Source organism: Balaenoptera physalus (genome assembly GCF_965194825.1).
Source record: "Balaenoptera physalus genome assembly, chromosome: 16".
Taxonomy (NCBI): domain Eukaryota; kingdom Metazoa; phylum Chordata; class Mammalia; order Artiodactyla; family Balaenopteridae; genus Balaenoptera; species Balaenoptera physalus.
The window spans coordinates 28334729-28358230 of record NC_138898.1 but is presented as its reverse complement, the minus strand read 5'-3'; the positions used below and the strand labels follow the sequence as shown (position 1 = coordinate 28358230).

The 23502-nt window shown below is 48.9% G+C and overlaps 1 long non-coding RNA gene across 1 annotated transcript; it reads left to right on the top strand.

The window, feature by feature from the left end:
• Positions 1–3938: 3938 nt before the first annotated feature.
• On the top strand, positions 3939–14846 carry LOC309644535. The gene is made up of 2 exons (XR_014254478.1): positions 3939–4072; positions 13449–14846. It is a non-coding gene; the product is annotated as an uncharacterized lncRNA (long non-coding RNA).
• Positions 14847–23502: the final 8656 nt, after the last annotated feature.

Below are 23502 nucleotides of genomic sequence, written 5' to 3'. Positions count from 1 at the left end.
TGAGTCAGCAGCCACTGCCTGTGCCATCCATGGGTTGCAGCAGATCAGCGTCCAGCCATGGCCCTAAAGCCCCAGAACACAGCCTCGTCTGATCAATGAACCCCCGCTTCCCACCCCCTACTGCCCTTCAGAGCCCTGCCCTCACTCACACTAGGAGAGTAAACAAACCAGTACGACCTCTATCTCTGTGGGGCATTTGGAAGTACTTATTAAGTTTACAAACATATGTATGGTCTCCTTAAATATTTTTCAGTACTAAAATACTCAATATTGAATTTATTACTGTTTTGTTGGAATATAATTTATTCCAGTAATAAAATTCATCCCTTTGAGACGTAAAGTTTATTGCGTTTTAAGAACAGATAGTCATGTAACCACCACAACAATCAGGATGTAGAACTGTTTCATCACCCCAGAAAGTTCTTTCCTGCCCCTTTTCAGTTCATCTCCTCCCCCCTCCCCCACCCACCCCGGGGAAGACACTAATTGGATTGCTCTCTGTCCATTTGGTTTGCCTTTTCCAGAAGGTCATGGAAGTGAAATCACGACGTATATAGCTTTTTAAGTCTGGTTTCTTTCACCCCACATCTTGCCTTTGAGACTCATCTGTATTTTTGCTTGTATCAACAGTTCATTCCTTTTTCGTGCCGAGTAGTATTCCATTTTTTTATCCATTCACGGTTGGAGGACCATTGTTTCCAGTTTGGGGTGATTATGAGAAAAGCTGTTATAACTATTTGTGTATGATTTTTTCACAATTTTAATTTCTCTTGGGTAGATATCAAGTTTGGGTAGTATTGCTGGGTCCTATGGTAATTGTAGGTTTAATTTTATAAGGAACTGCCACATTGTTTTCCCAAGTTCCAGTTGCTATGTACCCTCATCAGCCCTTGGCATTGGTGGTATTTTTAATTTTAGCCATGCTAATAGGTGTGTAGTGGTATCTCATTGTGGCTTTCATTTGCATTTCACCGATGACTGATGATATTGAGTGTCTTTTCATGTGCTTATTTGCCATCAATATCTATATTTTGGTGAAGTATCTTTTTAAATCTTTTGCCCATTTTTACTGGATTATTTGTTTTCTCATTATCCAGTTGTGCAAGCTCTTTATATATATATTCTGGATACAAGTCTTTTATCAGATATTACTTTTGCAAATATTTTCTCCCAATCCGTGGCTTGTATTTTCATTTTCTTAACAGTGCCATTAGAAGAGAAGTTTTTAATTTTGATTAAGTCAAACTTTTTTTTTTTTTCTGATTCATGCTTTTTGTGTCTTGTCTAAAAAATCCTTGTCTAACCCAAGTTCACAAAGATTTTCTCCTACTTTTTGTCTGGATATTTTATGGGTTTAAGTTTGACATTTAGATCTATGGCCCATTTCAAGTTTAATTCTTGTGTATGGTGTGAGGTATAGGTTAAAATAATTTTTTTTACATATGGATGCAGAATGCAAATGTATAAAATGGATATTCAATGCAATTGCAACCTTGACTGAAAAAGTAAAATATTGCAAACAGCCTAAGTGCCCATCACGTGAAGACGGGTTGAGTACATGTTGACACACTCATGCAATGAAAACACCATGCAGACTCAGAGCTGGCACTAGCCACCAACACCGTACAGGTGTAGGGGCTGTGCTCTGCTGGAATCCATTCCAATTTGTCAATGTCCATGCTAAATAGTTGTATGATACTTTGACTGTCACCTTGGTCAGGCGTCAAAAGGAGGGAGGTGCTCTTCATGGAGCATGTAGAAAGACCTCTAGAGGGAGTTTTAGATAACAAAAGGACAGTGCAGAATAGTGTGTGAAGTCTGCCATCACTGGGTAAAAAAAAGAACCCCGTGTATTTCCTTACAAGTACATAAAATATCTCTGGGCAGATTCACAAGAAACTGGTGACAGGGTTGCCTTGGGGAAGGAGAGTCTGGGTGTCTGGAGGACGGGGGTGGGAGAGAGACTCACTTTTCACTATGTCCCCTTCCTTTTGTACCTTCGAGATTTTGTACTATGGATATGAATTATACATTCAGAAAATAAGTATGAATAGAAAATAAAAGCCAAACTCAACGTCCCTACTTTTCCAGGGGTGCTCGGTCTGGCAGACTCTGCCCCAGGTGCACAGCCCTTCACAGTTTGGGAAACCCTCTCATGCTCCTCCTCAGGTTTCCCAGCACAGGACATCCCTGTCAGGCCGGCGTGATGGAGAATGATTGCTGAGGGAGAATGCCTGCTTCTCAGAAGGAGAAACTGAGGCTCTGAGCAGGACCAACATTCCTGAGGTCACCTGGCCCAAACCAAGGTACATTGTCAGGTATCTACCAGGACCAGAGGGGCTAAGAGCCAGGGAGGAGGACTGCAGTCTTGCCCCGCAGGGACCCAGACCGAGTCACTTAAGGTACTGCTCGGAGCGGAGCCCATCTGGAAGCCATTACCACCGCCCACCCCGGGCTGCAGCGGAGTGTGGGCGGGGCCCGCACTCTGTGTGCATCTGTTCCTCATCAAGGCTCAAGCTCTGGACTGGGCTCCAGCCCTGGAAATCCCACTTTCCAGCCAGGCCAGGCCACCCTCACACCAGCCACTCTCCCCACCAGGACCTGAACAAGGGTCCTGAGAGCAGCAGGAGGTGGGTTTCCAGTTCCAGGCTGCACGTCCCATTACCTCTCAGAGCTTTGGGTTCCTGTCGCTGTAAGGATTAAATAAGCCAGTTCATACAAAGCACTCGGCCCATCAGCGCTCAATAAACAGTAACTGTTCTTGTCTCCTGATACCCCTCCACATTTCATTCCTGTACTGTAGGTGTCCCAATAGCAACAGCTAATGATGTGCCCAGCACTGTTGTGAGCACCGTGTACGTACTAACTCTTCACAACAACCATCAGAGCTAGATGCTCCTACTAACTTGGCTTTTCTGATGACCCAGCTGAAGCTCAGAGATGTTGAATAACTCGCCCAAAGTCACACAGCCAGCAATGGGCATAGCCAGGATTTGAACCCCAGGCCACCTGGCTCCAGAATCCCCACTCTAAAGCGCTCACTACACCACTTCTATGGACCCAAACCTCTTCTCCACTGACCTCCGATTCCTGTGGGCGCCTGTGACAGTGTCACCTGAGATGGAGATGAACACTGGTCTCAACCCATGATGGCTGACTGAGAGACGAGCGTCAACAGCACAGCCGAGAGAGGATGCTGGACCTCCAGTCACCTTGAAGCTAAGGAGGAGACCAGAGAGGCAGGGATGCTGGGGCCTTCCAGGGTGGAGGGGTGGGGGCGACAGTCACCCTCACACACAGGCTGGGCGAGTGAGTGTGCCAGTCTAGAGCAGCCTGCTGGGGAGGTGGGATTTGACCATACCCGCCCGCACGCGTTAAGAGCACGTCAGCCTGGGGTCCAGGGATCTGCCTTAGAGAAACGGCGCCCGTGTGGATAAAGAGGCACGAACGAGGGCTGACCCTGCAGCCCTTTCACCAGTGTACGGAGCTGGGCTGCAGCCCAGAGGTCCACCAGGGGCACTGGCCCCAGTGACCGCGGCCCAGCCACACTGCGGCAAACTACACCGTGATGGAAAAGCCTGACACAGGGCTCCTGCGCTGCCGGAACTCCGTCCCAACCCCGCTGTGCGCTGGTCAAAGGGGCTTCGGGGCAGCGTGCGCTGGGAACAGCGGAGGGGTGGGGTCTGTGCGCACAGAGTTGGTGGGGGCGGGAAGGGAGCCGTGAGCGGGCCGACTGACAGGATTTTAACTCTGCTTTACACCCTTCTAGAACTTCCTTCACTGAATCAGTCATTGTTTTGTCAGAATAAGAGAGAGAGCAGGTGGCACTGTGCCTAATACACAGAGGAGGCTCAACTGAAACGGGCGGAGGCGTTCTGATCCCCTGGCAGCTGCTGAGCTGGGAGAGCTGTGAAGAGGGCCGGCCCTCGGCAGCCCCTCCCTGCGCTGTGGCCCCAAGTGCCTGATTGAGAGCTGGGTCTATGGAGGTGGCGAAATGGCCAAGATGAGGGGACAGCAGGAGTCTGAGGGCTGAAGTCTTATGGAGGATTTATCGACACTGGCAGTGGGTCAGGTAAGGTCCTAAGCATGAGATCTTACATTCTCATCCCCATTCTGCAGATGGAGAAACTGAAGCCCGGGAGTGACCCATGGGCTGCCCACCTCACCCTCCGCTCACACCCTCCGCTCACACCCTCCGCTCACAACCCCTCCATTCACAGCCTCCATCCCCACCCAACCTGAGCACTGAGCCAGGAGTCTGAAGCCTGGCTTGTGATCCACTCTGGCCTCTGCTCCCTTGTCGGTAAGCCCCTTCCAGTGCTGGGTGAGGGCAGCCAGAAGCCGGTGGCCACTCAGCCAAGAAGACTGGGAGCCATTAGGGTCTAGTCGCATTTTTTGGACAGAGGTGCCTTCTGCATTTTAATCAAGCGAGGCATCAAGAGACCAGCCCAAGTTGCTGCTCTGCAGTGGGGCTGGGGCAAGACCCAGGGGAGAGAAGGAGCATCCCTTCAGGAAAGGGGAGGGAAGGATGGGAGGATGGGACTGCAGCCAGGGTGGGGCAGGGAAGCTCAGAGAATGTGGGGAACCTGGTCCCCTGGGCCCTGACTAAGACCTCCCGGAGGCAAAGCTGGGCTTGGGGCTCATCTTCACTTCCTCCCTGCTCCCTCCAGGCTCTCAAGAAATTGGCCTGAATAGTCCTTCAGGCCTCAGGGATGATTTCTGGTCCTGACTGCTCCTCATGGTGGAAACAATCTTGGGTCCCAGCAGAAGGGAGTTGGGCAAGGAGAGTGGCAAGGCTGGAGCAGGAAGGGAGGGACTGGGTCCCTCTCGTGGAGAGGAGGTCAAGCCCCATTCCCCACCCCAACTCCAGGCAGAACATCAGTGAGGTAGGTGAGCACTGTCCCTTGACACTGGCTGAGGTGTGGAGGTATAGGCAACAACCAGGTCAGTCTGAAAGCTGGAAGGGGCCTCAGAAAGGATCTGCATTAATATTAATAGCAACAATAACAATAGCAATAGAATGGTAAAATATAGTAATAATAGTCATTCCTAGCAGTTACTGAGCACCAGTCACTGCACATTTAATCCTCATCATAACCCTGGGGACTGGGCCGTCCTCATTGCACAGATGAGGAGACTGAGGCACAGGGGATTAAATAGCTTGCCCAAGGACAGACTGCTGGAAAAGAGTGGAGCCAGACCAGCCCCCTCCTCAAACAGAGGAGAAAAGGGAGGCCCAGAGACAGGCAGAGACAAGCCCCAGGTCACACAGCAAGTTAGAGGCAGGGCAGAGGCTATGAGGGCTTGACTCTCAGGGCTGTCTGTCTCTGTCCTCTGCTCCGTGTCAAGATCTCCAGGAGGTCAGGAGGGTGCCCCTGTCATTCCAAGGGCCTGTAGATTCAAGCCCGGGCCTCGTTTTCCCAAGGGATCCAGCCTCCACATGTGACAAGAAAGAGAGAGCAAGAGAGAGAAGTCAAGTGGAGTAGAAGAGATAAATTTGGGCTGAGATCCTGTCTTCTCTCTTCCTTTGGATACGCCCTCCCTGCAACCCCAGAGCTGACACCCAGATGAGCGCTTCCAGGGGAGTCCTCTACGCTCCCCCACCATTGCCCACCCAGACCCGTCCTTGGTCCCATCCCAGCCCCCTCCACAGCCTCATCAACTCCTCCCTCTCCTGCTCACTCCACTCAAGCTGCACTGCCTTTCTTTCTGTTCCCTGAAGGTGACAAGCTCATTCCAGCCTCAGGGCCTTTGCACTTGCACTTTGCAGGTGCTGTTCCCTCTGCCGGGACACCCTGCCCAGATCTTCAGGGGGCTCACTCCTTTTGCTCTCAGCTCAACGTCAGGAAGGTTTCCACTGACATTGAAATTCAGGGCACTACCTCCTCCCCTCACCCACCCACATCTTCCTGACTTACTGTCTTCCTGTTACTCATCCTTATCTGAACTCATCATTTATCTATTTGCGTATGTGTTTACTGCTTGTTTTCCCCATTAGGGTATCGGCTCCATAGGGTCTGGGATTTCCCCCTATTTTGTTGACTGCTGTGTCCTCAGCTCCATAAATATTGCCTCTCACATAATGAATGAAGGCACAGGCTCCGAGGAAAGGCCGTGCTGTGGGAAGGAAGCTTATCTCAGAAAAATACTGCACTCCAAAGATGCTGCCCTTTGCAAAGTGTCCTGGGATGTCCAATGAGCTTCCATTTTCTCATCTGTAAAATGGGGCAGTGCCTTCCTTTCTGGGTCATCATCATGAGGATGAAATGAGATCAGGCTTATGAAGCAGTGAGTCCAGCGCCTGACAAGCGGCAAATGCTCTTGAACACTGGCAGCAACTCTCATTATTGTGGTTATTAGTCTCTCACCCCGACTCCAGGCTTGACGTCATGGGCTGCTGTCTGGCGGTCAAGGGGGGAAGACCCAAGGAGAGTCTGGTCTCAGCACAAACCATGTGGTCACCGCTGGCTCCTTGGGCCTCCTCACCTGCCCCCCAACTTCACTGGCGCCCACATGGTGTGCCCTCCATGGCTGGCCGTCCATTCCCACCCCACAAGACTTTACAGGACCCCCGGGCAGTGGATGAGTGAGGGCAACATCAGTAAGCCCAAGAGACAGAATGCACCAAACACCATAGAGGTTTATTTCTCACTCACCCGAAGTCCACCGTGGATGCTCCCAACGAGTGAGCGGCTCTCACCAGCAATGATCCCAGGACCCAAGCTCCTTCCATCTCGTGAGCCACCATTTCCCACGAGGTCTCCAGGCCTGCGTGCATCAAGCCCACGGAAGGGGAAGGCGTGTGGTGGAGCGGAACTCAGGGACATGCCCACTGCTACCTGCAAAGGAGGCTGGGGAATATGGCCTCGCCACCTGCCTGGGTTTGCTTACCGCCGGGTGGTTCCTGCCTCTGGTGGGAGCAGACTTGCTACCTGGGATTCTAGGACTGTCGGGGAAGGCTTTGCAGAGAAAGCACCCTGGCTGTTGCTGCTGGCACAGGGCCACCGGGGCCAGCCACCGTCTCTCATGCCGTCCTCCACCCGAGGGCCATTCTGTCCCCCATGCTGGAGATGCAGGTGCTTTGAGGTGAGGCCCAGGGCCTGAGTGGCTCAGAAGTCTTACAGGGAAAGCGGAGAGGACTGAGGAGGGAAAGGACTGTCTTCCTCTGCTTTCAAGGTAGCAGGGATTGTGATGTGATAGGATGAGTTCAGGAAGGTCACAGCCTGGTCCTGTACACGCTTTACGGCTTGTCCTTTACTCCCAGGAAGATGCCCTATCTGGACAGTTCCCCTGCATTATTCTCCCTCCACCTCCCCGATAAAACACCTGCAGGATAAACGAGCTGTTATCGCCCTCATTGTCCCAGGAAATGATGGACGGAAACTCAGACCAAGAACAAGGACTCTGTTGTCTCCCTGGATCCTGGGGTGTAGGGAGAGCAGCCCCCACTTCCCTCCTCTGCTGACAGCCCCCCGCTCGCCCACGGGGGAGCCATCCCTGCCCACTCTCAGCCTGTGTGGTGAAGGTGGCCGCCGGGGTGGTTAGCTGGCATAGCCCATCCCTGCGGGCCACCACGGTTGGTCCAGCAGTAGGAACAGGACCCCATTGGAGCCAATGTGATGCCTTCCCAGAGATTTTATGGGGACTTGACAGAGAGGTGCAGCAGTCAGGAACGGTTTCTGCTGCAAGTAACAGGGCATTTAATGCAGTGGCTTAAACAATAGAGGCTTATTTTTCTCTTTAGGAAGAAGTCTGAAGGTAGGAATTCAGCTGATTAACAATGTCAGAGCTAATGTCATGATGATTTTTTTGGCCTTTCCCTCGAGGTTGCAAGATGGTCCATGCTCCAAGCATCAGGCTTGTTTTCATTGACCTGAAGTAAACAGACAGCTAGACATTTCTCCCGCAAAGATGGGTTTATTCAGGATCGGCAGAGAATTGCAATTTGGGGTCGGTAACCACGGTGAGCCACGTGCGACTCCCTGCACGGCAAGGAAAGGAGAACAATTTTATAGAGAGGAGAAGGAATTGGGAAGGCTGTAGTAAACAAAATGTCCGTAGTTTTTCATTGGTTGAGTCCTTGCCAGGAGAGAAGAGGAGTCTTTCTTCTTCCTGTTGCTCTGCTACCATCACAGGCTGTGAGGGCTCCCCGTTCTGGTCTCTCAACTCCCTTTAATCGAGGTTTCTGTTAATTAATTTTTTATATGTACAACGCAAGACAAAGTGAGGAAAGGCAGCTCCAGCCACTGCTGCCCTTGTTATTAGAGTAGCAAAAACTCTCTTCCTGCCAGCTGGCTTTGGCTTATGTCATATTGACCAGCAGTATGTCATGTGTCCCCACAGCTGTAGAAGAGGCTGAACAGGTGGATATTTGGCTACACAGCCTCTATAGTGGACAGAAGCCGATAGGAATGGGCACTTGATTAGCCAAGCCCAAGGACTGCGATTAGACATTCTTTTTCCCTCAACACTTGGTTCTTTGGGGAGGGGAGGAAGGGATGGGAGGGCTGGCATTGCAGGCAGCCATCTTGCTACTATGACATGAGAGGCCATCTGAGAATGGAGCCTATTTTGATGGTGTTGTTTGAGACCTTAGATCCAGCCATGCCTGAAGGCTGCCCCTCATGGATATATCTATTACATGAGCAAAAATTAATAATAACAATGAAATATTATATTTATTTTTTAAATTTTATTAAAATTTAAAATATAAAAATATATCATATAAAATATTTTATAAAGTATTTTATTTATAATTTATTTTATATAAAATAGTATATATATTGTTTTTTGCCTGCCCCCTTAGGCTGGACTTAACTTTTTTCTCTTCCATAAGAAAGGCCTCATGGTAGAAGAAACAGTACTCAGAGTTTAGAATCAGGCCACCCAGTTTCCAATTCTGGCTCTGCCTTGAGTTTGATTTTCGCCAAGTCATTTCACCTTTCTAAATTCCCAATGCTTACTCTGTGAAGCAGGCTATCGTGTGAATTGAGCCAAATGTGGTGTGTGAGAGGTCCTGTCCCAGGTAGGCCTCAGCACACGGTAACTGCCTTCCTCCCTCCTTGCATTCAGTTTGCAGAAACTGGAGATGAATTTCCCAGCTATGTTTTGCTATGGCATCTGTCCAACTTTCTCTTTTTCCTTTAGACCAAGTGCTCCTTGAGGCCAAGGACTATGTCTGATTTATTTTCGTATCCACAGCCCATAGGCTTTCGATGATACTCAGGAAACGTTTGAATTGGAGACTACAACACTTCACTTATCCACTTAACAAATATTTACTGAACACCTACTGTGTGCCAGGTACCCAATGGGGAGACGAAAGCAAATGCCTTAGACATAGTCCATGCTCTCGGGGGCTCACAATCTAATGAAGGAGACAGACAGAAAATAGATAAATAAAACCCGATTTCAGATAGTAAGAGTGCCATGAAGAAACCACAGAGGGGAAAGGGATAAAGAGTTTGTTTGACAGGGTGCCCAGGGAAGACCTCTTCGAGGGCAGATACTGGAACCTAGCTCGAATGATAAGATATCCACTGGGGGAACAGTGATCCAGGCAGAGGGAACAGCAAACACAAAGATGCCCAGGTTGGTCCTAGGTGACCCACACGCAGGAAATGTCTAAATGAATGAATGAACCTACGTACAGCACCCGCCAGGCCAAATACTCCTCTCACCCCAATGTGGAATGAAAACATGATCCACTTAAGAAAAGAGGCCAATTTGAGAATGTCTGTCGCTGATGGAACTTCTTGGCTGCCAACTTTCAGAGGATCATTTCTGCCAAGGAGGTGATATCTGTGAGGGAATACGCTTGTCCTCCAGGATTTCCAGGTCTTGGGCTCAGCCTTCACATCCACTCACTCACGTAATCCTCCCACAACCCCTGTGAGGTAAGGAAAATTATCTCACTTTCCACAGGCAGACCCCCTCACCGCCCCCCCCCCCAGTTCAAGAAGGTCACGTGGCTCACCCAGGATCACTCAGTGAGAGGGAGGGATGAGCCCAAAATGTCCCAGGCCAGAAGCCAGTGAGCCTGGCGCCTTCCTGCAGCCGGTGTGTGCAGCAGTGTGGACTGAGACAGCCCCCCACCCTCAGGGGCTCAGAGTCTGCTCCGTCAGGGCCCAGGCCTTGCTGTCACCCTCCTCTTTGATGCACTGCTGGCTATGCATGCCCCAACATTTTATCTTGGGCAATGATAATGAAATATCGTCAGCAACAACAATACCAGCTATCGTTCATGGAGAGGCTTACTGTTTGCAAGGTGGTGTGCCAGGCACGTGGCTCTCACTAGCTCCTTCACTCTTCCCTGCATTGCTGAGAGGTGATATCTATAACACAGCACTTTCTGGAGCGTATGCTGTGCCAACCTCTGTCCTGACTGTTTCACGTGTATTCATTCATTTCGTCTTCTCAAGACCTCCATGAGGTAGAAACTACAGCATTTGGAGTGGTTTGGCTTAATCAACAGAGAAGTTTGTTTCTATCTCAGTTACCAGCCAGGGGAAGACAATCAGGTCTGGGATCCAGGCTCCTTCTATCTGCTGCTCTGCCATAAGTGACCTCAATTCCCAGGTTCAGCTCATGGTCCAGGATGGGTGCTCCAGCTCCAGCCATCACATCTGCATTCTAGACAGCAAGAAGGAGAAAAAGGGCAGGAGAATAAAAGAGCCCCATCCCTACCCCAGACGTTATACAAACCTTGGCTTAGATCTCATTGGCCAGAATTTAATCGCAAGGGAGGCTGGGAAATTCCATCTTTAGCCCAGCTAAAATTCACAGTTTGTATAATTGATGAAGAAGAGGGATATAGATGTTGGGAACAACTCATGGTCTCTAACGTCATCTTACAGAGAAGAATGCTGAGGCACAGAGAGGTTAAAGATCTTGGCTAAGGTCACACAGCTGGTCAGCAGGGCAGATGTGATGAGATCACAGGCCTATGCTCTGCTGCCTCTCTGTGCTGGCCAAGGAGATCGTATTACTAACTTCTCTGTTTTTCTATTATTCTCTTCTTCAGAGGAGGAATTAGAGGCCAGAGACATGCAGTGACTTTCCCACTGTCTCATAATTATAGTGGAAGAGGTGGAACTCGAACCCAGCTCTGTCTGTAAGGCTGAGCTCAAACCCATGGCATCATGCCACACTCCCTCCTCTCCTGCAGACATACTTCCTCCCTACCTGGGGCATCCCAGGCCTGGCAAGGTCCTGCCACCAGCTCTCCCATTCCTGTGCCAGCCTATGTACCTGGTCCAGATTTGAGCCCAAGCCATAGCCCTATCAGGCCTCCCTGAGGTCCCCAGCACCTTCCTGGCCCTGACTCCCCCTGCTTCTGTGGTAGGTGGGGGAGGGGTGGGCAAGTTACTGGACAGAAAGCTGGAGAGCAGCCACCCAGCCCGCCCGGCCAGATCCCAGCCCTGCAGGGGGATGAAGTGACAGAGGGGCCATTCCTTTCTCATTTGGAGCCCAGATCTTCCTGACACACATACGAGGGAGGTCTTCCTTCTTCATGCCTTCTTCCCTGTGTCAGGCCTTTGCCCCTGCTGTGCCTTCTGCTGGAATGAGCCTCCCGACCCCATGCCTGAGCAACTCCTCACCACCCTCTAGCCCGACTCAAATGTGCCTTTACAAGGCTGCATGTCCTGACCCTGACTAGGTTGAGACCCTGTTACACTGGCCTGGGGTTCCCTGGAGCCTCCTTCCCAGCGTTTGTCACAGATGGATTCATTTTCTGTCTATTTTTTGCTTGGCATCACTTTCTTGCACTAAAACATAAACCAACAAGGATAGCATTTCTCCTTGTTTGTTCCTGAATCCACAGGGCCAAGCATAGTTCTAGGCAAGTAGCAAGTGCTCAATAGATATGTATTAGATGGACAAGTGGATGGATGGATGAATGGACAGATGGAGGCATGGGTGGAGGCATGGATGGATGAATTCTTAGTAGATGGGGAGAGGACGCTTAGGCTCCTTAAGGAAACTCCCCCATCCTTATGTTTATTAGAGGTAACAATCTTCACCATCACTTACTATGGTCTTTGGGGCTCTTTTCCTGCATCATTTCCAATCCTCACAAGGGATCATACAATGAGGCAGGTGGTGATTCCCATTTGCTGATGAGGTACAGTGCCTTGCACTTTGTTTCAGAGGCAGGCAGTGTTCCAGCACCTTGGTGATCACCAAGAGTCAAGCGTCTTCCTACTGACACTACCTGTTATCATTTTAATCAGCTTCATTAAGGTATAATTTGCATACAATAAAATTCACACATTTATGTTTATAGTTTGTTGTGTTTTAACAAATTTGTACACCTGGGTAGCTACCACTCCAATCCAGAATAGAGCACCTCCATCACCCTAAAATGTTCCTTTGTGATGTTCCTTCCCAGTCAATCTCTACCTTTCAGGCCCCAGCCCAGGCAACCACTGATCTGCTTTCTGTACCTATAGATTAGATTTGTCTTTGCTAGAGTTCCATATGAATGGAATCACTATGAATTCTTTTGTGGTTTTGACTTCTTTTACTTGGGGTAATGCTTTTGAGATTCATCTATGTTGTTCTACATAATTCATTCCTTTTCGTTGCTAAGTAGTACTCCACTGTTTGCATGTACCACAATTTGTTTATCCATTCACAAATTGTGACATTTGGTTGTTTTCATTTGGGGCCAATTTTCATTTGGCGGTGATTTTTAATTACGAATAATGTTATTCATAGGAACATTTGAATACATATGTATAGGCATATGTTTTCATTTCCTTTGGATAAACACCTAAGCAGAGAATTGCTGAGTTGTATGGTAAGTATATGTCTAACTTTATAAGAAACTGCCAAATTGTTTTCCAAAGTGGCTGTACCATTTTGCATTCCCACCAGCAATGAATGGGAGTTCCAACTGCTCCACATCTTCACCAGCATCTGTTGTCAGTCTTTTTGATTGTAGTCATTTGGTGAATATGTAGTAAGCATCTCACTGTGGCTTTAATTTGCATTTCCCTAATGACTTTTCATGTGCTTATTTGCCATTTGTGTCTCTTTCTTCATTGAGAGTTTTTGTTCAAAACTTTAGCCCATATTTTTGGGGAGTCGTTTTGTTTTTTTATTCTTGAGTTTTGAGATTTCTTTATATACCCTGGATATAAATCCTTTATCAGATATATGTTTTGCAAATATTTTCTCCTCGTCTGTGACTTGCCTTTTCATTATTTTAATCGTGTCTTAGAAGAATAAAAGCAATTAACTTTAATGATGTTCAGTTTATCAATCTCTGATCTATATGTCTGTTTTTGTGCCAATACCACACTGTTTTGTCAATTTATCAATCTTTTCTCTTATGATTCATGGTTTTGGCGTCCTTAGAAATCTTGGCTGAAGTTGTTTTTGTAACTTAATACATCATGGATCTTTCCAACAACCTCACTTTTAATAGCTCCTTGGTTTTGCAGCCCACGAACTTGCTACAGTTTCTTATTCCCCTCCTGGAAGAGGAATCCAGACAGAGGGCCTCTAAATCCCCAAAGCTGGACCTGTGGAGCCTCCTTCCCGTCTCTACAAATGCCATCTCCTCAGAAAAGCCACACACACATCCACCTAGTCACCCTGCTCAGTGTTGACACCCCCTAGTCAGCCAGCTCTGTGAGGAGGGGCCATTTTGTTCACAGTCCTTCCTCGTTGCCTAGAGAGAAGTGCTGGGCATACAGTAGGCATGTGGTAAATAAAATAAACAGGAAAATAAATAATAAAAATGAGTGAATGAATATTGTATGTGGAGCACTGAGCAATGTGCCTGGTGCACAGAAAATCTCACTAAACAGACACTGTGACGACTGCAAGAGGGAACCTACATTGACTGTTGTATTAGCTAGTGTAAGTTGGTGAATTCGTTTCCTGGGGCTGCCATAACAAAGTACAGCAAACCTGGTGGCTTCAAACAACAGAAATGGATTTTCTCACACCTCTGGAAGCTAGAAATCAAGGTATCAGCAGAACCATGTTTCCTCGGAGACTCTGGGTAGATCCTTCCTAGCCTCTGGTTTCCAGTGATGGCCATCAATCCTTGGCGTTCCTTGGCTTGCAGCTGCCTCACTACAACCTCTGCCTCCACCTTCACATGGTGTTCTGCCCTGGTATTGAAGCTGAGCAGGACCCTGTGGGGCCTTCACAGGTACAAAAGCCCCTCTGTGTTCCCCGTTTCTTATTTGTAGAAAAAAGGCTTTAGTCTCCTAGGCTTTCCCTGAGTTCCAAAGAGCAGACACATTCGGTTACTAATTAGGGAAGTGAGGGAGTGCAGAAACAAAGGAAAAGAAGGCAAGCAAGAAAAGTGATGATAGCTCAAACAATGATTCAGTGATAAAACAGAGTCCTAGTTCCTCCTCAAGTGATGTACATAACAATCTGAACACCCCCACCCAGGTGGAAGATGGTGACTACATGCTGACCCCAGACTGGTTGGAACCAGAATGTTGATGATTAAGATTCCCTCAACCCTCACCCCAAATGTTGCCTTTAAAAACCCTTCCTTAAAAGCCAGTGGGGAGGGGCTTCCCTGGTGGCGCAGTGGTTGAGAATCTGCCTGCCAATGCAGGGAACATGGGTTCGAGCCCTGGTCTGGGAAGATCCCACATGCCGCGGAGCAACTGGGCCTGTGAGCCACAACTACTGAGCCTGCGCGTCTGGAGCCTGTGCTCCGCGACAAGAGAGGTCGCGATAGTGAGAGGCCCGCGCACCGCGATGAAGAGTGGCCCCCACTTGCCACAACTAGAGAAAGCCCTCGCACAGAAACGAAGACCCAACACAGCCATAAATAAATAAATAAATAAAAATTAAACTTAAAAAAAAAAAAAGCCAGTGGGGAGTTCGGGTCTTTTGAGCATGCACTGCCCATTCTCCTTGCTTTGCACCCTGCAGTAAACACTGTACTTTCCTTCAACACAACCCAGTGTCAATAGATTGACTTTGCTGCCCAGGGGCTAGTAGACCTGAATTCCATTTGGTAACAGTATCTTCACATCATCTTCTTATGAGGACAACAGGCATATTGGATTAAGGGCCCACCCTACTCCAGTATGACCTCACCTTCACTAATTACCTCTGCAATGCCCCTTTTTCCAAATAAGGTCACATTTTGAGGTACTGGGGTTAGGACTTCAACATATATTTTGAGGGACACAGGTCAGCCTAAAATAGTTTTATGCTGCCATAACAAACAGCACAATACAACAAAGGTTTTTTTCGTCTTTCTCCTCCTTCTTGTCCCCAGTGGAGATCATCAGGTAAGCTTATGGAAACCTCACTGGGACCAAGAATTTTGACCATTTGATGTTGCTGCTGTCTTAACACAAGGCTTCAGTTTCTCTGCAGTAAGGAAAGGAAGCAGAGAATCCCACAGTGGTTCTTAAAAGTGTCCAGTCACATTCTGTGGTCAAAGCAAGTCACATGGCCATGCGTAACTTCAAGAAGGAGTGTCCTGGAAGGAGAAGAGACGTGGAAATCTAGCACTAGGGATGTTTACTTAAGTGAACATCAAATACTTAAATTATTATGTTTGCCTTTACATTTAAATAGTGATACCCTCCAGAAAACCTGGAAGGATGAGGAAGTTTTGGATAAAGAGGGGCAGCAGGGAGAACAAAGGGGACATAAGAAAAGTCACAAGTCTAAGACCACCAGGACATGAAAGAGGACCTGTCAGGTACCAAGTCCTCACTGGGTGATACTGACATGCACCATCTCATTCAATCCTCACAACGACTTTGAGGGATAGATATTAACCCCCATTTTACTGAAGAGGAATTGAGACTCAGCAACCTGCCTAAGATACACAGCCTTAATGAGCTGAGCAAAGGGAAAACCTGACTGGATCTGCATCAGCTTTTAGTATCTCACAAATCATTCCCAAATTCAGTGGCTTAACACAACAAATATTTACTATCCCCACCTTTCTGTGAGTCAACTGGACAATTCTTCTGGTCTGAGATGTGTGGCCTAGGATGTCTTCAGCTGGCCTGGTGGTCAAGGATGGCCTCACTCATCTGGGGGTTGGTTCAATGTCAGCTGAGGTGATAGGATGACTTGACCACATGTCCATCATCATCCAGCAGGCTAGCAGGAGCTCACTCACCCTGTGGTCCCAGGATTCCAGGTGAGTGAGAGAGCAAGCCCCAGGGCACAGTATCTTTCAAGCCTCAGGAGCCTCACATTTGAAGGGGTCCCATTGGCGAAAGCAAGTCACATGACCAAAGCCAGCTTCGAGGGGTGGTAACATAGACTCCACCTCTTAAAGGGAGGAGCTGGGAAGTCACATTGCAAAGAAGCGTGCTTACAGGGACCGGAATCTGTGGCCAGTTTTGCAATCTACCCCAAAACAAAGCCCAGTGTCCAACAACAGAGAATGAATTGAGAAAACCTTGGCTGCACCAGTGGAGGCTTACGCCACCATTAAACATGTGCTTATAGAAGAACCTTCTGCTGTAGAAAGTACTTCATAATACATAGAGTGTTAAGTAGGAAACACAGGCTATAAAATTACGTGTACATAATTTCACGTTGATTTCACAGCCATCAGATTGCCATATAAAAGTAAAGCCTGACGATACCAAGGGATGGCAGGAGTGCTGAGCAGCAGAGACTCTCCTGCCTGCTGGTGGGTGGTACCTCAGTGCAGCCTCTTGGAAACACAGACTGGAAATCTACTCAGGCTGGCAATGCACATACCCCACATCCCAGGAGGAGAACCCCTCCATTAATACCCTAGAGAAACGCTTGCTCATGGTACAGGGCTAGTGAAAAGAAAGCCACAGAAGCCTCGTTAGGAACTACAGAAGAACTGAGTCAACCCAAATGTCCATTCGCAGAGGCTGAATAAATAAAGAGTAGTGTGATTATTGATGCAATGCTGCACAGCAGTGAAAAGAAGATGACCCCAGTCACGGGATCTATCTGTGAAGTTTGTATAGATCTGGAAAACATGGTGTGCACGCAGGACATTGCTTACAGCTTAATAGCATATGTTTGAGTTTTGGAAACACAGAAATAGTATCATTATTTATGGATACATACATATGGACCTGTGGGCAGGGAGAAGAGAAAATGAGACTGGGGAGGAGGACGTAAGGGATGCCAACTTAACCTGTAACAATATTTCATTTCTTTAAAAATATCTGGGAAAATTTGCAAAATGTGTACAGGTGCCCATTTGGAGTGATGGGTATATGGGGTTGTATTATATTACCCTGTGCATTTTTTATATTTTGTTTTTCAAAAAGTAACACCAACGTAAGTAAAACAAATTTTTAAATAGCTTAGAAATGTTCCTTTGAGGTTCTGGAAGATTTTTGTTTTGGGAGATTGCTAGAAAACCACCCCAAAATATACGTGTCTCTATGTAGAGAGAAATGATTGGGGGAAAAATACTGCAAAATGTTAGCTGTGGTTTTGCCTCTGGCTGGTGAGAGCACAGGCAACATGTATTTTTTTTTCCTTCTTGCTAAGTATGTATTTTCTGACTTTTCTATGAGGGACATGCTGTGCTCGTTTAATAAAAACAAACAAAATACAGAGGGGCCTGTTGGTTCTCTGGGTCACAGGCTCCCCTGGGGCTCCGGGGGGTGCCAGGTTCCAAAATAGATCTGCCCTTCGACCTGGCAGCCTCGCTCTTCACGTCCTGCAGCGAGTGCCAGGCGTGGGCTCAGAGGCAGCGGGGCTCCCCAGGCCTGAGAAAGGATGGACATGGATAGTGGCCCAGGCTGAGTGGCACAGCTAAGAGGTACGTGTCCTCCACCCTGGTCCCCTCAAACCCTGGGGTAGCAGAGTCAGGCCTGCCATTGTTCAGAGGGGAAACCGAGGCCAGAGGGGATACCCCAGGGCGCGGCAAGTGTCGCCAACAGCAGAGAGAGCTCTGTCCGAGGCCCATCTGGCTGGGACTGGACTGAGTGCTGATATGCTGGGTGGCTTTGGACAAATCTCAGAGCATTTCTGGGCCAATTTTTCTGGCACCCCCGATGGAAATAATCCCACTTCCTGCTGTACCTTTAGCCATTAGACGGGCTGAAGGACATTTTCATGCAAAGAGATGCTGGATCTTGCCCATAACAGCAGGGATAATAATAACAGCTACCAACTATTAAGCACTTTTGTGCTAAACACTTAAATGACATTTTCTCATCCTGCCCTTCTGTGGCAGATTATATTTTCCAAAAAAGGCCACATCTCCCGTCCCACATGCTCTTCTAAAACTTTGCCACTCTCCATTAAGAGGTAGTCTATTCCCTTGCTTCTTGAACTTGGATGGGACTTTGTGAGCTGGCCTTGCATGATTCATGAGGCTAGGTCGTAAAGGTCATATGCCTTCTGCCTGATTCTCTTGAGATTCTCCCCCTTGATAGCCAGCCACCACGTCGTGAGGACCACCCCGCCCCATGACATGCGGAGGCTGTACGTAGTCTTTAGGGCTGACAGCCCCAGCTGAGGTCTCAGCTATATGAATGGATGAGCTTTCAGATGATTCCAGGCTCTAGCTTTCAAGCTGTCCCCGCTGATGTCAAATGGAGTCATGTCAAGCTGTCCCTGCTAAATCTGGCCCAAACTGCACGTTTATGAGTAAAATAGGTGTTGCCATTGCTTTAAACCACTAAGTGTTGGGTGTTTTATTACACAACCCTGGGAACTGGAAACCCCCCCAAAATCACCTTGCTAATGAGGGACGGCTCTCTCATTATATAGATGAAGAAACCAATTCTCACCTACTAAAATGGAATCAAGATTCAGTACCATGAGTGGGGAGCTCTTAATTGATAGGTGTGACCTCAATACCTAGCCTGGGCCCCTCCTGCTGCATCAACTATGTTGTGGCTCTAGGGTTGGGGTGGCAGAAAGCAGAGGCAGGGAACAGTTGACAGACTTGTCTTGAGTGGAAAGTCTCACGGGGGCACCATGATTCGTGCTCCAAAGATCCCCGCCTTGGCCTCCTGGGGACACTGACAGACCATCCCCCCGGTGGTCAGCAACCCCAAAGCTTCCTGCCAAGACTCGCTCTGTTGCAATCAGCAGCCCTAGCAGATGCCAGGCCATGTTCTCAGGAATGTGAAGAGTAGAGAACAAGAGGCTTGGGGGCACTTCAGGCTGCCCACTTGCAACCCTCAATTATCACCCTGGGTGTTGAAATGTAGGAAGCTGAAAAGGGAGGCGGGCGGGGGAAGTGCTGGATTGTGGAGATGAAGCCAGGAGTAGGAGACTCAGACTTGTGACTAAATCCTCTTCTTTGGATCCAAAAGCAGTAAGTGACTCTCCAAGAATGATCCCGTTTTCCCCGCCTTTGTCCCCAGGAGCAGAAAGAGCCATACTTCCAGGAGAATCGACCCCAGTGTGTGACTTGGGGCAAGTCGCCTCATGAGCTAAATGCGAGGTGAGAGACCATGGTATCCCTGGTTATGCCAAGGCTCCCCTGGCTGGGGGAAGGGGGGCAGGAAGCCAGTTCACTTGGTGAGTGACTAGGATGGGGAAGCAGTGGGCAGGTGGTCTGTGCCCATCAACATCCACCTCCCTTCTGGTCTCTCTACCCCAGGTTTCCTTGAGAGCCACCCCACCCTTCCCTCAATCCCTTTGGGTCCCATGAGGTTGACCCATGAGGCACATGGCCCAGCCTGACCTACCAGAGTACCTCATCCCTCTGGCTACAGTAGTCGGTTCAGGAATGTCCATGTGACCCAAGCCAGAATTTTCCCAAGAGCTGTCAGGAAAGGGGTACTCCATTTCTGGGGGGGTGGCTAAGTTGATAGATTGGAGCTGCCCTCATCAATGGTAGAGGTGATGGTGGTGAGAACTGTCTGGCGATAAGCTAACAGAGGAAAACAAGAGCCTAGCGCTAGAGAACAAGGGGAAAAAAAGAATTCCTAATATCATCTGAGTACCTGGATCCAGGCTATGCCTGAAGCCAGGTACCCCTACACTTTTCAGTTACATCGGCCAATAAGTTCTCTTTTTGCCCAAGACATGTGAGCAAAAGCCAAATTCTCCAGATGGATATGAGTATTTTCTCCACGTTCTGGCTCCACGGCAACAGCAGGCCAGCAAAGGGAAAATAAACTAGGGGTAGAGGGGCTGTTTTAAGTATTTGGAGGCAAGATACTTGAAATACCCCAAACAGAAACTTCCTGCTTCCCTTGCCCTGGAAAGGGTGATTTCCTGAGTCTCCACCTGGGGACTGCAGCTCCTGTCCCCACACCAAAGTGGAGACTATTGATTCAACACTCTTGAGGACTTACTATGAAGTTGACCTTAGGAGAGGCAACAGACACAGAAATGGAAAGTGGGACTGATGCCCTGAAAGAGTTTTCAAACCAGAGGGGGATAAAGGCATACAAACAAGGCTTTATAATACAGGGTGAGAGCTTTGATGGGGAAGCACAGGCAGGGGGCCCTGGGGTCCCAGAGGAAGAGGGCCTATTTCCACCAAAGGAGGGAGGCTGACGGCGAAGGCTTCCCAGAGAAGGTGATGCCTGAGATAAGACCCAGAAGACAGGTAGAAGGAAGCCAGTGAATAAATGTGAGGAGGATTGTCCAAGCAGAGTGACTACAAAAACAAAGGAACTGAGGCTGGAGATAGCAGAGAGAGTGTTGGAAATTAAAACCAATTCCTCATCACAAAGTACCAAGTCCTAGGATAAGAGTGGTGAGGCTGGAGGCCAGATCCTGCAGAGATTTATAAACCATGTAAAGAATTTGGAGTTTAAAACTGAAGGGTCTTAAGCAAAGGAGTCAAGAGCTGGATTTGTGTCTTAGAAAAATCACTGACTGCAGCATCAAAGATGGATTAACAGGAGTTCGGTTCTGAGGCTGTTATTCTCCCTTTGGCAAGCGATGAAGACACTGGGTTAAAAGAGTGACAGTGGGGGGAATGATGACATTGCGCTGCCATTTATTGAGCACTTCGTATGTGCCAGACTCTGTGTTAAGCCTTTACAGGGATAGGCTTTTTAATCCTTTTAACAACCCTACCAGGTAATTGCTAGTATCAACCCCATTTGACAGAAGAGAAAACTGAGGTACAAACAGGTTAAGCAAATTGGCCTAGACCATACACTTGGGAGATGGGAAAGCCAGAATTCCAACCCAGACAGGCTGGCTCCACTATGCCCAGAACAGTGAAGAGGGGCAGAAGGGAGAAATATTTAAAGGGTCATTGGCAGAACAGGTCTGATTGGATGGCAAGTGGGGTTGGGGGGGGTGGGGCCTTGTGTCTCCCTGGCAGGACCGGCTACATAATTTGAGGGGCCCAGTGCAGAATGAAAGGGCTGGACCCTTTGTTCAGAACTTATTAAGAATCTAAAGATGGTGACAGCAGAGCATTAAACCAAGTGTGGGACCCTTCTAAGCGTGGGGCCCTGTATGACTACAGAGGTCACACACCCATGAAGCCGGCCGGCCCTGCTTCCAGGTTTCTGGTCCAAGTGCCTGGTCAAGGTGGGGCAATTCCCAGGGATGGAAGAATCCAGAAGAAGTTCATTTGGAGTGGAGTAGGGGAGGAGAAAATGAGGAGTTCCGTTTGAGACCTAGGAGGTCATGTCCAGAAGGCGAATGGGTCTGGTGCTCAGGAGGGAATTCGGGGCCAGGAGTCCACAGCACAGAGCATGCTGGTTACCAAAGACCCTTCAGGTCCAAAGTTCAATGTTGCCTCTAGGCTCCCTGAGCTCGCTAACCGACCCCAGACGGCATCTTTCCAGTTTCCTCTCTGGGTCTAGGCACCAGCTCCTGCTGCCTGCTGCCACCTGGGCACTTGCTGCTTCTCGTGGGACTGGCTGGTTCCCTTTTCCCGGAAGGCCAAGAGGTCACTTTGTAAAACCTCCGTCTCCTGGCTGGACCTATGCCCAAACCACCTCCGACACTGGCCCTGAGGCCCTGTGTTCAAAGATTCTCAGCGGCCTGAGAGTTTGTAAACTTTCCCTAGAGCTCTCCTCTGCGAGATCTCCGGAGACCTGGTGAACCTGTTCACGCCCTCCGCCCTCCGACTGAGGAGGAGGTAGCTTTGGCCCCAAAAGGTGATCTGCCCGAGGCCTCCCAGCGTTGTGCCAGCTGGGACTTGCCCTGGTGCCACAGCCCCGTGGCAGCTCCACGGCATCCCGCCTCCTGCCCTTCATCAGCCCGACGGCGAGAGCCTGCCTGAAGCATTCATTCACTCATTCATTCATTCATGCATTCATCTGACAGATATTTATTTACTGAGAACATACTGTATATCAAATGCTGGGAACAGAGGGAGATAAGTAATTACACAAGTAATTAACCTCTGAGCACCTTGAGGAGGGTTAAGATAAAGGGGTAGGGCTCCAAGAGGGGCGGGTCTGGTTTGCACAGGGCTGAGGGGGGCCGTGTAATCATGTGTCAGTTCTCCGGCCTGTAGCATTTCCCAGAGGCGGCTACACTAACGCACCTCCTGTTCTGCAAGCTCCTCTTGTGACAATGACACTCCTCCATTAAGGGATGGTGTCTACATTCCTGCCGTGAACCTGGGCAGACCCCAATCAACAGCATATGGTAGAGCTTCCACTGAATGCCTTCCGAGGCTAGCTCATAAAAGGTGAGGTAACTTCCACCTGGCTCTCTGAGGACATGTGCCTTTGTAGCCACCGTGCTCGAGACACCACCGTGTGGAGTGAGGAGGATGCCCAGGTACTGACAGGTGAGAGAAGCCTTCAGGATGACCTCGGCTCAGAGCCACCATCTGATTTCAACTTCATGAGTGAATGGAACAGACTGTCCAGGTGAGCTGCTCCTGAATCCCTGACCCACAGAAACCCTGAGAGAAACTACATGGTTATTTTTGTTTTAAACCACTAAGTGTTGGGGTCATTTTCTGGCAGCCATAGTAACTGGAACACTGATGAAAGGTGGGGGTGAGGGCATGTGGACAGCAGTGTTCTGGACAGAGAAAGCAGCATATGCAAAGGTCCTGAAGTGAGAAGGAGGTGCTACAATGAAGGTGCAGAGGTTGGCAGGGCTATCTCCCAGGCTTTCCAGAACTCTTCTTTTGATTCTACCTGCATTTCTCCTGTGAACAGACAATCCTATTTCCTCTTCTGTGCAGAGAGCCATTCTGTGTTAGTGCAGTTATGGGGCCCATGTCTATTTAATGAAGCCCTGCGTGGGAGGGGGTAGAAATTAACATTCATTCTTTCTTTCAATCAATAAGATTAAATGCATTGTCTGTGCCAGGAGCTTCCCTTGTCATATTGGTGCCCACGAGGAGGTGTTAATGCTCCCTGCGGTGCACAGATGAGGAGGCTGAGGCTGGGGGGCAGGCGTCCTCACACATGGCCTTGACAGGTACGTGGGAGGAGGTGGGATGGGCTCTGGGGCCAGCATGGCTGTTGAGCCTGCCCTCCTTTGCCACTTCCGGGTCAAGCCCCTCCAGGCTGTGTGACTTTGGACAATTCACTTTCCTTCTCTGGGTTTCAGTTTTCTCCTCTGTAAAATGGGGAGGATAATAATGCTGGCCTTACTGAG